The 13,425-nt window shown below is 43.1% G+C and overlaps 1 pseudogene; it reads right to left on the bottom strand.

Moving 5' to 3' along the window:
- Positions 1–12,990, bottom strand: part of LOC114040909 — a 14,600-nt pseudogene extending 1,610 nt beyond the window's left edge.
- Positions 12,991–13,425: the final 435 nt, after the last annotated feature.

The following is a 13,425-nucleotide window of genomic DNA, read 5'->3' as shown; positions in this document are numbered from 1 at the left end:
AAAGTCTTTCCACATTGATTACATTCATAAGGTTTCTCTCCACTGTGGATTCTCTGGTGTTTAGCAAGATTTGCTTTGTATCTGAAAGTCTTTCCACACTGATTACATTCAGAAGGTTTCTCTCCACTGTGGATTCTCTTATGTGGAGAAATATGGGAGCTACATCTAAAAGCCTTTCTACATTGATTCTGTTCAGAAGGTTTCCCTCCAGTGTGGATTTTCTGATGTTTAATAAAAGAAGAGTGTACACTAAAAGCTTTACCACATTGAAGACACTTGTAAGGTTTCTCTCCAGTGTGGACTCTCTGATGTGCAATAAGGGAATAGTGGTCCCTAAAAGTTTTACCACTTTCTTGACAGTCAGGAGGTTTCTCTTCAGTGTGGATTCTCTTATGGTTAGCAACACTAGGATGCTTTCTGAAAGCTTTGCCTTGTTGAGTGCATTCATATTGTTTCTCAACAATGTGGGTTCTCTGATGTTCAGCAAGATAATCACTGCATTCACTATAATGACAACAGTCATTCCATGAGGTAATTTTCAGATTTGTACTCATCCTCTTCACATCAAACCCGGTCTCTGCATCTGGTGGAAATACACACACACACACACACACACACACACACACACACACACATATAAATATATGCTCTTCCTTCTATTGGCAGAAAGAAAACTGAATAACATTCAATTACCCGATCAAAAAGAAGAGTCTTCAAACTTCGGTGGGCAGGATCAACCATTTGAAAATGCTATTAGCTCACCCCCATAAGACAATTTAATTAACAAGGAGTTCCACAAACAATTGCATTGGATCCTCACAATGAACCAGAGACAAAGGCAGGGCTAGCATTCTCTTTATACTTCACAATTCAGGCTATGAGCTCTGAGTGACTGAGTGACCTGACCCAAGTCCCAGCAGCTGAGAGTGGATCTCAAACCTGGTGACTGAGTGTGCTCTGTCCACTGCACTAGACAGATGCTCTGTTTCATTTTCAATCCTTTCTTCAAATTGATTTTATTAATGACAATTTTATTCTATTCTGTGCAGATAATCATCCTACTATTCTGTACGGACCAGTTTTGATGCTTTATTGCATAGTCATTCTTTCTAAATTTCATGCTAACTTCAGAAAAAGATTTACTCTTTCAATTGTCCTGTAAAAATTTTCAGAGTTATATCCACCTTTTTGTAAAATGAATTCACATCTATGGGTTTTATGCCATTTGTTGCAATATACTAAATAATTCATATTATTTCACTATTTATCATATTTTAATCATAATGTAATTTCTCTGGTGATCCCATTTCAAATGATCTTTTGTTGCTGCAAATGAGATCCCATTATGAGTGCCAACCTTGGGGTTTTGGTTTGTTTTTTTTTTTTAATACCTGTGGCAAATTAGATTCTGTTCTGGACCATCACTTTTTAAAGATTGTCATTATCTCTCTTTTTTTAAATTTTATCTTTGAATGCCTCTTCCCTAAATGAAAAAAAGAAAACCTAAAATCCTTGAAATAAATAGTTTTTAAAAACATTTTGCATTTCCCACGTCTAAAAAACTTATTTCTCCTACTGACTCTAGAGTCCACCATCCATCTTCCATGAGGTACACAATATGTTTCACTACTAGTCTTCTAGCAACACTTCCCATTTAGGGGATCAAGAATCCCCTGGGAGTTGGTGATGATAGGCCAAGGGGTTTGAGCTCAAAATTCTTTAATGATATATTAAGCTTTTAATAATTGCCCAGTTTTGTTATAAATACATTTTTTTTCCTCTGAGAAAATAAACACTGCATCACTGAAGCATAATAGAGCTAAATAAAAGAGATAAGCAGGGAACCTACATTTTGCTAAAAAAAAAATACGATACACAAAATAATATCAATAATAAACATATATGCACCAATAGGCATAGCATCTAAATTATTCAAGGAAAAGTTAAATGAGTTATAGGAGGAAATAGAAGGTAAAGCTATACTAATGGAAGACCTCAACTTTCCACTCTCAGAACTAGATAACTGTAACCATAAAATAAACAAGAAAGACAGATGAATAGAGACGAATAGAATTTTTAAAAAGTTCCATAGGATAGATCTCTGGGGAAAACTGAATGGGAATAGAAAGGAATACCCTTTTTCTCAGCTATACATGACACCTTCACAAAAACTGACAATAAATTAAGGCATCAAAACCTTATAACCAAATGCAGAAAAGCAGAAAGATTAAACACATCCTTTTCAGACCATAATGCAATTAAAATGTATTCAATAAAAGTCTGTGAAAACATAGATTAGAAATTAAATGGAAACTAAATAATCCTAAACAATGAGTGGGTCAAAGAATGAATCATAGAAACAAATAATAATTTCATTAAAGAGAATGACAACCATGGGACAGCACACCAAAGTTCAGGGGCTGCAGCCAAAGTGATACTTCAGGTCATTTCCTCTCCCTCTGGGAGAACCAGCTCTTCAGGGAATTCTTGCCTCAAACATTGCTGAAGCCCAGCTTGCAGAATCTTAAGCATAACCTTGCTGGTGTGCAAAATGAACAGAATTGAAATGGCATGATCCCTACCATTCAGCAGACCTTGTCTGCCTTTGATCCCAGTCCCAGATGACTGGTTGTAGCACTACCTGAAGAGTCTCTCATTCTTTTAATCTCTCCCACTTGAAGAATCCTCTAGAATAGAAATGTATTTTCCACCATGAAGCAGCTAGGTGGCCCAGTGGATAGAGCAATGTGCCAGGGATCAGGTTGACTTGAGTTCAAATTCAGCCTCAGACACTCATTACCTCTGTGACACTACAAAAATCACAGTACTTCTTTGCCTCAGTTGTTCTGTAAAATGAGGGTAATAATAGCACCTACTTCCCATGGTCGTTCTGAGGATCAAATGAGGTCATTTTTGTAAAGCTGCTGGCATACAGTAGGTACTGTATAATTGCTAGGTTTTATCATTGTCATTATAATTTTGATTCTTCCCACCCTGACAATTTGCCTTCATAAACCACCATTCTCCTTTCTCTTTGTATTCATACGTGTGCCTGTTCAGCCTAAAGTACTTCCAAGCCAAAACACTTTCCTTTGCCTTGATTAGCTAAGAGTAAGTTCCATGATCTGTTGCTTACTCTCAAACCATCTCCATGTCTGTATATTGGATTTTGAACTGCTTGACATCAGGAAGAATCTTTTGCCTCTCTTTGTATCCCCAGGGCTTAGCACGTGCCTAAAACACAGTAGTCAATTAATCTCTGTTTACTGACTAACAGACTGGACCCGGGGCTGATATTAGTCCCTAACTACCTCAGTCCCAGGATTTTGGTCTCTCTCTAGTTGCCAAATGTAGGTGTTTACCTTAGTCCTATTTCTTTTTTTTTTTTTTAAAGCTTCATTAATTTATTTACTTTTAGTTTTCAACATTCACTTCCACAAGATTTTGAGTTCCAAATTTTCTCCCCATCTTGTCCCTCCCCCAACCCTAAAACAGAGTACATTCTGAATACCCCTTCCCTTAATCTGCCCTCCTTTCTATCTCACCCCTGTTCTCTTATCCCCTTCCTCTTCTATTTTCCTGTAGGGCAGGATAGACTTCTATACCCCATTGCCTCTATATCTTATTTCTCAGTTGCACGTGAAAAAAAAATTTTTAACATGTTTTTAAAACTTTGGGTTCCAAATTCTCTCTCTTCCTCCCTCCTCACCCACCCTTATTGAGAAGGCAAGCAACTCGATACAGGTTATACTTGTGTAGTCATGCAAAACACTTCCATAGTAGTCATGCTGTGGGAAACTAACTAAATTTCCCTTCATCCTATCCCACCCCCCCATTTATTCTGTTCTCTCTTTTGACCCTGTCTATCTTCAGAAGTGTTTGCTTCTGATTAACCCCTCCCCCAAGCTGCCCTCCCCTCTATCATCACCCCTCTCTCTTATCCCCTTCCATCTTATTTTCCTGTAGGGTAAGATAGCTTTCCATACTCAATTGAGTTTGTATGTTATTCTCTCCTTAAGTCAAATCTGGTGAGAATAAGATTCACTCATTCCCTTTCATCTTCCCCCACTTCCCCTCCACTGTAAAAGCCTTTTCTTGTCTGTTTTATGTGAGATAATTTACCCCATTCTACCTCTCCCTTTCTCCTTCTCCCAGTATAATCCTCTCTCACCCCTTAATTTTATTCTTCAGATATCACCCATTTATCTTCAATTCACCCTGTACCCTCTATCTATCAATCTATCTACACATATAATTTTTCCCCCTTCAACTACCCTAATACTGACAAAGGTCTCATGAATTACAAATATCATCTTTCCATGTAAGAATATAAACAGTTCAACTTTAATAAGTCCCTTATGATTTGTCTTTCCTGTTTACTGCTTCTTGCTTCTATGGAGTCTTGTATATGAAAGTCAAATTTTCTATTCAGCTCTGGTCTTTTCATCAAGAATGTTTAAAAGTCCTCTATTTCACTGAATGTCCATTTTTCCCCCTGAAGGATTATACTCAGTTTTGCTGGGTAGGTGATTCTTGGCTGTAATCCTATCTCCTTTGCCCTCCAGAATATTATATTCCAAGCCCTGCAGTCCCTTAATGTAGAAGCTGCTAAATCCTGTGTTATGCTGATTGTGTTTCTACAATACTTGAATTGTTTCTTTCTGGCTGATTGCAATATTTTCTCCTTGACCTGGGAACTCTGGAATTTGGCTACAATATTTCTAGGAGTTTTCCTTTGGGGATCTCTTTCGGGAGGTGATCATTGGATTCTTTCCATTTCTATTTTGCCCTCTAGTTCTAGAATATCAGGGCAGTTTTCCATGATGATTTCTTGAAAGATAATGTCTAGGCTCTTTTTTTGATCATGGCTTCCAGATAGTTCAATAATTTAAAAATTATCTCTGCTGGATCTATTTTCCAGTTCAGTTGTTTTTCCAATGAGATATTTCACATTGTTTTCTATTTTTTCATTCTTTTTGTTTTGTTTTACAATGTCTTGATTTCTCTTAAAGTCACTAGCTTCCAATTGCTCCATTCTAATTTTTAAGGAAGTATTTTCTTCAGTGAGCTTTGGAACTTCCTCTTCCATTTGGCCAATTTTGCTTTTTAAGGCATTCTTCTCCTCATTGGCTTTTTGGACTTCTTTGCCAATTGGGTTAGGCTATTTTTTTAAGTGTTATTTTCTTCAACATTTTTTTGGGTCTCCTTTAGCCAGCTGTTCACTTGTTTTTCATGATTTTCTTGCATCACTCTCAGTTTTTCCTCTACTTCTCTTACTTGCTTCTCAAAACCCCTTTTGAGGTCTTCCAAGGCCTGGTACCCATTCATATTTTTCTTGGAGGCTTTGGATGTAGGAGCTTTGACTCTGTTGTCTTCTTCTGGTTGTATGTTTTGATCTTCTTTGTCACCAAAGTAAGATGATGTAGTGTGACTCTTTTTCTGCTGCTTACTCATGATCCCAGCCAATTACTTGAGTTATAAACTCTTTGTTATGGTAGAGATCTGCTTCCAGTGTGGAGAATATACTGTCCCAAGCTTTGGGGGTTTTGTGCAGTTGTTTTCAGAGATCCTTCTAGGGACCTGGAAGTTTTCAGTTCTTCCAAGGTGGTATGATCATGGGAGAGGTGTTTACTCCTTTCCTGGCCAGTGGTCTGGTCTATGAGTGACCACAAGCCCTCTTTTCTGCCTTGGAATTGTGAGGAGGATTCCCTCTCCTCCACCACAACAAGCTCCACCACACCAGTGCTCTTCCTTGCCCAAGGACTGCCCCTCAGAACTGTGACCCAGATCCAAGCACAGGCAAAGCAAGGGAATCCTGCATCAGCACAGGCAAAGAAACTCCTGCAATCTCCCTCTGATCAGCCACTCGATTCCCCCTCAGTCTGTGGGCTGGAAGCTCTAGAGGCATCTGCCGTCCCGGGGCCGCATTTGGGAACTGGGTCTGGAACCTAGGTTTTCTCTCTTACCGCAGTCACAGACTTTTCTCACTGATCTTCTAAGTTGTCTTTGGCGTTTGTGGGTCGAGAAGTCTGGAAACTGCCACAACTGCCCATGATTCAGTCCTCTGACACCTGGTTTGCCTGCACACCCACGCTAAATTGCACTCCTCTCCCTGCCCCATGTGATAGACCTTTCCAATCAACCATCCAGGTTGTCTTGGGCTGGAAATGTGTTTCACTCTTTTTGTGAGTTCTGCTGCTTTAGAATTTGTTTAGAGTCATTTTTTGTGGTTATTTGGAGGTGTTTGGGGTTTGGCCTTAGCCTTATTTCTGTCTCTTTCTTGCACCTTGTCACCCATAAGCAGTTATCTTAGTACAGTTCTAACCCTGATGAGACCTGACCAGACCCAACACTGAAGAAGACAATGGTCTCTAGGCTCATGGTCCTGCTATGGGACACCTGGGAGTCTCTCCCTGCCATCTCCTCAGCCTTAGGGTGGCTGTCACCTACATGAATCTGGCCAATGATTCTCCAAGAATGGGTCAAAGATTGGGCCATAGGGACCAGGAAAAGGATGAAGGTTGATACCTTTTGCCACAATTATTTCCAAGTAAGGCAGTGCCCTTCATTCCTATTCATGTATTGATGAAGGGAGACAGAGAAAATCACAAACTTAGGCTGCCTGGGTCCACTACAATTTTAGTTACATACTCGCAGTTGGGCCCTCACTGTGGCAAGGCAATCTTTGGACCATTCTCCAAAAGACTCCCTATAACACTCACCACAGAGCTTTTCCAATTCTTTTCATGCCTCCTCCACCTAGCAATGCTGTTTGCTCCACCCCCACCTCTACACTCTCTCATCACAACATGGCCTCTTATTTCTCTGAAAAATGGGACTTTCGCCTAAAGCTCTTTGCTCTCTTCATTTTGCACATATCAGATGCCTCCTTTTCCTCCTTTGCCTTGGTCTCACATGAATAGAGGCCCTTCTCCTTGCCAAAGTAAACCCATGTAAATACATCGATGATCCGGCTCCATCCCACCCTCTTCCCCAGCAGATTTCTTTCTGGATCATTCTCAGTTTTTCCACTGATTTTGAATCTCTCTCTGTCTAGTGGCTCCTTGCCTAGTCCCACAAATATAACCTTGTCTCCATGATGCATAGAAACCTCACTTGCTCCCTTCCTCCCCATGCTAGGTTGTCCTATGTCTTCCAACCCTTTCCTGGCTAACAGCTGGAGATGACCATCTGGAACTAGGGTCACTACTTCCTTTCCTCTTGATTTCTTCAAAACTCTCTGCAGTCTGGTGCCCAGCTTCATTATTCAGCTGAAATAGCTCTTTCCAGAGTCACCAATGATCTCCTAATCACTAAAACCAATGGCCTTTTGTCAATCCTCATTCTTCTTTTTGTAGCCTCTGATACTGCCAATCACCCACATTTCCTTGATACTCTTTCACCTTGATCCCCCTCCACATACACTAGAATCCAGTGGGACAGAGGCCTCCTCTCTGTTCCATGAATGGGACACTCCATCCTCCAACACCATGGGATTTCCTTGGCTGGCGCTCATGCCTAGAATGCTCACCCTGCCTTCTCTGAAGTACAAGCTCAACCCCCATCTCCTACCGTAAGACTCTTCCAGTCCCCCTTAACCTTCCTTCTCTTGACTGGCTCCAACTGAGCATGTATATGGTAGCCTTTATGTAATTGAGTCCATGTTATCTTTCCCATGAGCCTGTGAGCTCCATCTCCTCAGATCCCTGCTGCTCAGCACAGGGCCTCTCACAAATCAGACACTTAATAAATGCTTGTTGGTTTGAGGAAGGCCTAAGAAAGAGCTCATAGTAGACAGCCTCAGCCCTCTTTAGATAGTTGCAGGAGAGTTCCATGCCCCAAAGATCCCAACAGAAACTTCTTAAGGGTCACTGATTTATCACTAGAAGGGAACTGAAAGGCCAAGGAGTCCAAACTTTTCATTTGACAGATGAGGAAACTGAGGCTCAGAGGTTCAGTGACTTGCCAAGATCTCACTGCTAAAAAGTGTCTGAAAAGGAATAAACAAGTCAGGTCTTCCCACCCCCAAGTCTAGCATTCCCTTTACTGTAACAGGAAGAAGTCAGCCCCTACACTCCAGCTTTCACCTCACTCACCTGGACAGGAGTTCCTCAGGCCTTCTTTCTCCAAATGGGAGATCCAATCTTCTCTGGGAGCTGGAAGTCCTGGGTATGGAGAATAAATTAGGCATGAAGATGGAGAGGAACTTGCAATTTCATCCTCCTTAGGGATAGTACAGAGCAGAGAGTCTTGGGCTGGAGTCAGGAAGACCTGAGTTCAAATCTGGCCTCAGAAACTTACTAGCTGTGTGCCCACAGGCAAGTCATTGAGTCTGTTTGCCTCAGTGGTCTCAACTATTGAATGGAGATAATAGAGATAATGGAGATAACAACAAAAGTTGTTGTGAGGATCGAGTGGGATAATGTGCACAAAGAAAGCCATTAGCCTAGTGCCTGGCTCACAGCAGATGGACATTCATACTTATTCCCTTCCCTTTCTTTCCTGTCATCTCCACTTGAATTTGGGGGATGTCTGAGGGAAAAACAAGGACACACCTGGTGTCCAAGGGCTCTAGGCCTAACACCAGGGACAAGGAGCTGCACATTTGTCCCTATTAACAAGAAGACACTCTAAAGACAAATCCCTTCCCAAAGAAGAAGGGAGGCCTTGGGAGGAAGGACATTCTCCTCCTTGTCCATCTTCAAGGAAATGCTGCAGGATCAATGTTTAGAGATTCTGTAGACACAACTCCCAGCTCCCTATCCCACTACACAAACACCTCTCCTAGGAAAACCAGGCAGCAGGAGGACCTTGTCTCTTAGACTCAGAGGGCTGGCACATTGACTCTTCTAAGAACAGATAAATGCTTGAAACTCTGCATACTAGGGAGGGAATGAAGATGGTCCTTTTGAAGGCTGATTCAGAGTTCCCAGAGAAAGTGGTCCTTACCCAGGGAGAGCAAGTTCTGAGCATTCTCCAGCATGACAGTCTTGTACAGCTCTTTCTGAGCATGGTCCAACAGACCCCACTCCTCCAGGGTGAAGTCCACGGCCACATCCTTGAATGTCACCAGCTCCTAAAACATCAACATTCATAGGTCTTGAAACACACTTCAGAATTGATCCAGTCCAATGCTCATCAATTTACAGAAAGAAACAGAAGCATAGAGAATGGATTTGCCCAAAGGTCACAACCTCGATGAGAGTCAGAGCCAACACTTGGAACCATAGTCATGAAAAGCTCAAAGGAATATTGAGAAAAGCATTTGATATTTTCAGTTGGAATAAAGTTGAGAAATGTCTTACTGCAAAATGCTACTCTCTATGGAATCAGAGAAGTTATGTGTTGTATCAGAGAGATATGAGGATCTCTGGAGGAGAAAGAGAGAAATTGATGTGAAATTTCTACCTCATCAGAATTGGCATAAATGATATGTTAAGAAAACTCTGAGGAATTTGTGAAAAGCTATCAAGAAACATGTATTCTGGGGATATAATGTATCATATGATCCTTTGAGTAGAAAATATAGAAAAGATACAATCTAGTTCATTTCCTAAAAACCTGAAATAAATTGTTATCTAGATAGAAATATGAGTTATTAATCAGAATCTGGACTAAAATCAGTGGTATGAGTGGTACATTTCCATCCAACTGAAGGAGCTAACTATTGTTATACTGAGAGCTTGAGGTAGCTCTGAGCATTGAGTCATTGCTAAAACATTTTAGACCTTGGCTTCATGATGGCTTTTATTTCTTTTTTTTTTTTTAATGTGAGGCAACTGGGGTTAAGTGACTTGCCCAGAGTCACACAGCTAATGAGTGTTATGTGTCTGAGGTCATATTTGAACTCAGGTCCTCCTGACTCCTGGGCCAGTGCTCTATCCACTGTGTCACCTGGCTGCCCCAGGCTTTTATTTCTTAAGGGCATATACTCATTCATTTTATAGTCATATGGAAATATGAGGTACTGTAATGGTGGATTATTTAAAATGTAATATTTTATTAACTGGGGCTGGGGTTGGAGCTAATTCATAAGAAAGACATTGTAGCCTTTTGATGAGATCAATGACCTAAACATATCCCCACATCCCGGGACCTTGGGAGAAGAAGAGGCCAGGGAATGGCTGGAGGTAAATGGAGGGATGCCATGTAGGAGAGCTTGGCTGGGTGGGAAGGCACTGTGATATTTGGAAGGGAGCATCCATGTTTCTAATTGTAACATGCAGACCTCATGTTTGGCCAATATGCTTCGTAGGTGACACTCTCTCATAGCCATTATGGTGAGATCATTCACTTTATCAGATATTCTATTGTTTTCTAGCAATTCTCTATCATGAGCAAAAAAAATTGACTTTTCACTTTTTTAAATCATTTTGACGTCTTTAAAACAACAGATTTATGATATATTTGGAAACTACATTTCCTCTTTACCTCTCTTTATCTTTACCTTTCTTTACCTCTCTTATCTTCTGAAGGAATTAAATCAACCCTCCAATGTTGACTTAGGATTTCTAGCCAAGTGCAGTATCTTAAGACTGAATGGAATCAATCTATTCTGTTACTCTCCTTCAGTTACCAGGTTATTGTTATTCTCCTGTGCATTGCCAGCTGAGCCATCCTGTTATTCTTTCACATCAAGTTGCCTTGTGTACACTTTAGTTACCCCAAGGTCAAGCAAACACTTCAGTTACCACAAGGATGCACTGCTTGACCTTGTCCTAGAATCTCCCAAACAACTGAGAAAAAATGTTCTATGTTAGCTTCCTTTTCCTGGCTACTTTTCTCCCACCAAATTCCTATTCTATCAGGAATCAATGGCATGACTCCATAAAAGGGGTCAAACAGACCACAAAGTCTGTCTCCCCCCCAAAGAGTGCCCACCATGAGACCTGCCAAAGGAGATCAGCCTAGATGTTTGCTTACATAATGATAAACTGATAAATAAAAGGACAGATGTGCTTAATGACCTCAATACTAACCACTCAGAAATGAGAGAATTCCTTCAGGCCTTTGCTCCAGGCCTGTCCAGACAAGACTCAGGGTGAAGGGTTTCCTGGATCTTCAGTTGCTACAAGGGGAGCTGGGCCACAAGAAACAAAGGGGAGGGGGGAGAAGTTGTGTGTGTGTGTGTGTGTGTGTGTGTGTTTTGGGGGGAGCAGTGCTAGGCAGACCTAAAGAGAGCAAAGACCTGGGATGTAGAGAATAGAGATGATAGGAGTGAAGTGGGGTTTTTTGTCAGTCTCTTGTAATGAGGAATAACTAAAAAAAAGGGGGGGAGGGCAGCAATTAGGATGGGGGGGTGTCTATTTTTGTAAAGAAATGTTCCATAGATGAGAGTCTGCCAGCTTCATAGACAGCCCTCCAAGTCTGTAGAAATCATCTCATTGGCTGATGTTGATCTGAGGACAGACTGCACTCACCTGGGCTGGGGAGCTGAGCATCCCAGGGGCCATTCCCTCTGGCTCCAGGTTCCCAGCTTGGCTGAAGGATCCCAGAGGGGGAGAGGTCTTTCCTTCCTCTTCCAGGGCAGGAGGATGGCCTACAGGGATTTATGTAGGGTGAAGTTCCACAGGAGTTACAAAGACCCTGACCCTGCCCTCAGGACAGAGACTCTAACCAACAAAAAGAGGGAGCCCAACGGTTTGAAAATGAAGATGGTCCCACCCTCTCTTATTCCTTCTCTTCCACGCCACTCCCCTCCTCCATTCTCCTTCAGAGACCCAAGAGGCAGAAGGGGCTTGGGATCCCACATGGGATGAGACCAGTCAGAGCCTCAAAGGCTCCGGAATCAGAGATCTCCCTCCAGTTGGCCCTCTTCCCTCCCTGCACCCCCTCTCCCCAACTAACACACACACATTATCTACACAACAGACTGACTGCTTGACCTAGGAGAGAGGTAAGGTTGGGGATGGAGAGGGCTCTGGGATGGAGCCACCAGGAATGACCAGGGGAAGCCTGAGGCTGGGAGACAAAATCCAGTCTGGGATTCGTGGCAGGGGGGCTGAGGGCTCTGAAAAAAGAGGGGGTAAGGGAAGCAGGAGGCCTGAGGAAGGGGAGCACAGGTAGGGTCTGGGAGTAAGACATTCTAATCCAGCTCATGGCAGGGAGGTCAGGGACACTGCAGTGACAGAAGGGCTCCAGGTGGACACTGAGCCTGGGAAAGCAGGGTGATGCATCTTGAGGTTTAACTAGGAGCTGGGGAGGACTCCTGGGACCCTCTGGTAGAGCTTAGCCTTGGAATCCCTCATGGGAGACTGGGCACAGGGAGCCAGTGCCTGGGATCTGATAGGGAGGCAGCCCGGGAGCCTTGGGTCCAGAGGAGATTTGGTGCCTACATCCAAAGTGGGTTCTCAAGGCAGGCAAAGCTTGTGGATCCTTACGGAGGGTTGGTCTGAAAGCAAAACAACTCAATCTCTAACCAAAAACTGGAGGCAGGGAGACAAGACACCTGGGTCCTGACAGGAAGACTGATATAGGACTCCTGGATCCCTATGGGCAAAGTCTGAAGTTTGGGAAAATGTGAACCAATGGTAAGTTCAGGGAGGGCAACCCCGGACATTGGGAAATGATGGGGAGTCTGCAAAAGAGTTAAGGGCAGGGAGCTTGTCCATTGGCTAGGCCTGGGAAGGAGGTGTGCTCCAGGCAGACCAAGCGGACACTTACCTGGAGGTCAGAAGAGGATATGAGATCCAGTGGTAAGAGCAGCCAGTAGAAACCAGGAAGTGGGGGGGTGGGGGGGGAAGGTCTGGCTCAGCCCTACCTGAGATCTCCACACACAGAGCTAACCAGAGATCTCAGCTGCCGGAAGGAAGACAAAGAGACCTCAGCTCCAGGGAAAGCAGAATGATATGATCTCAGCTCCAAAAGTTCCAGCTTCCAAGCTGCCGTCTCGGGGAGGGGCCTCCTACTCCCAAGAGGCCCACCCTGGCCAGCCCTGGTGCCTACTGGATGGACCCTTTCTTCCAATCAAACCCAGGGCCAGGATCTCAGGACCCTGCCTGCCTCTCCTTCCTAAGCCCTGCCCTCCATCACGTGGAAGACCTTTCTCACTGGGATGAGCCCTCTCCTTGCCCTAGACCCCTCCCAGGCCTCCAAACTCCACCCCAAGGCTCCTATTTCACCTGGGCCACCACCCACCAGGCTGGTCATCTCTGAGAGCTCCTCCTCCCCCATGCCTTCATCCCGTCTCCCCCATGCCTTCATCCCGTCTCCCCCCTGCGCAGAAAACTTGACCGGATAAAACTTGGGCTGCAGCCTAATAGAAAGAAGGGGTGCCTATACTTTGAGGAGCTTGCAACAAAAGGTCTTTGGGAAAATTGGGATTCTCTGCACCATTTGTAACTGTAAATCCAGACTTAGGTTTCTTCTTATCTAAATTGTAATGTGGGCTCATTTAAAGTCAGCTATGTTCTCCCATGAGGATAA

The sequence above is a fragment of the Vombatus ursinus genome, unplaced genomic scaffold (assembly GCF_900497805.2).
Source record: "Vombatus ursinus unplaced genomic scaffold, bare-nosed wombat genome assembly UNPS02014159.1, whole genome shotgun sequence".
In the NCBI taxonomy this organism is placed as follows: domain Eukaryota; kingdom Metazoa; phylum Chordata; class Mammalia; order Diprotodontia; family Vombatidae; genus Vombatus; species Vombatus ursinus.
The sequence above is the reverse complement of the archived record's forward strand: the minus strand, read 5'-3'. Positions and strand labels throughout refer to the sequence as shown.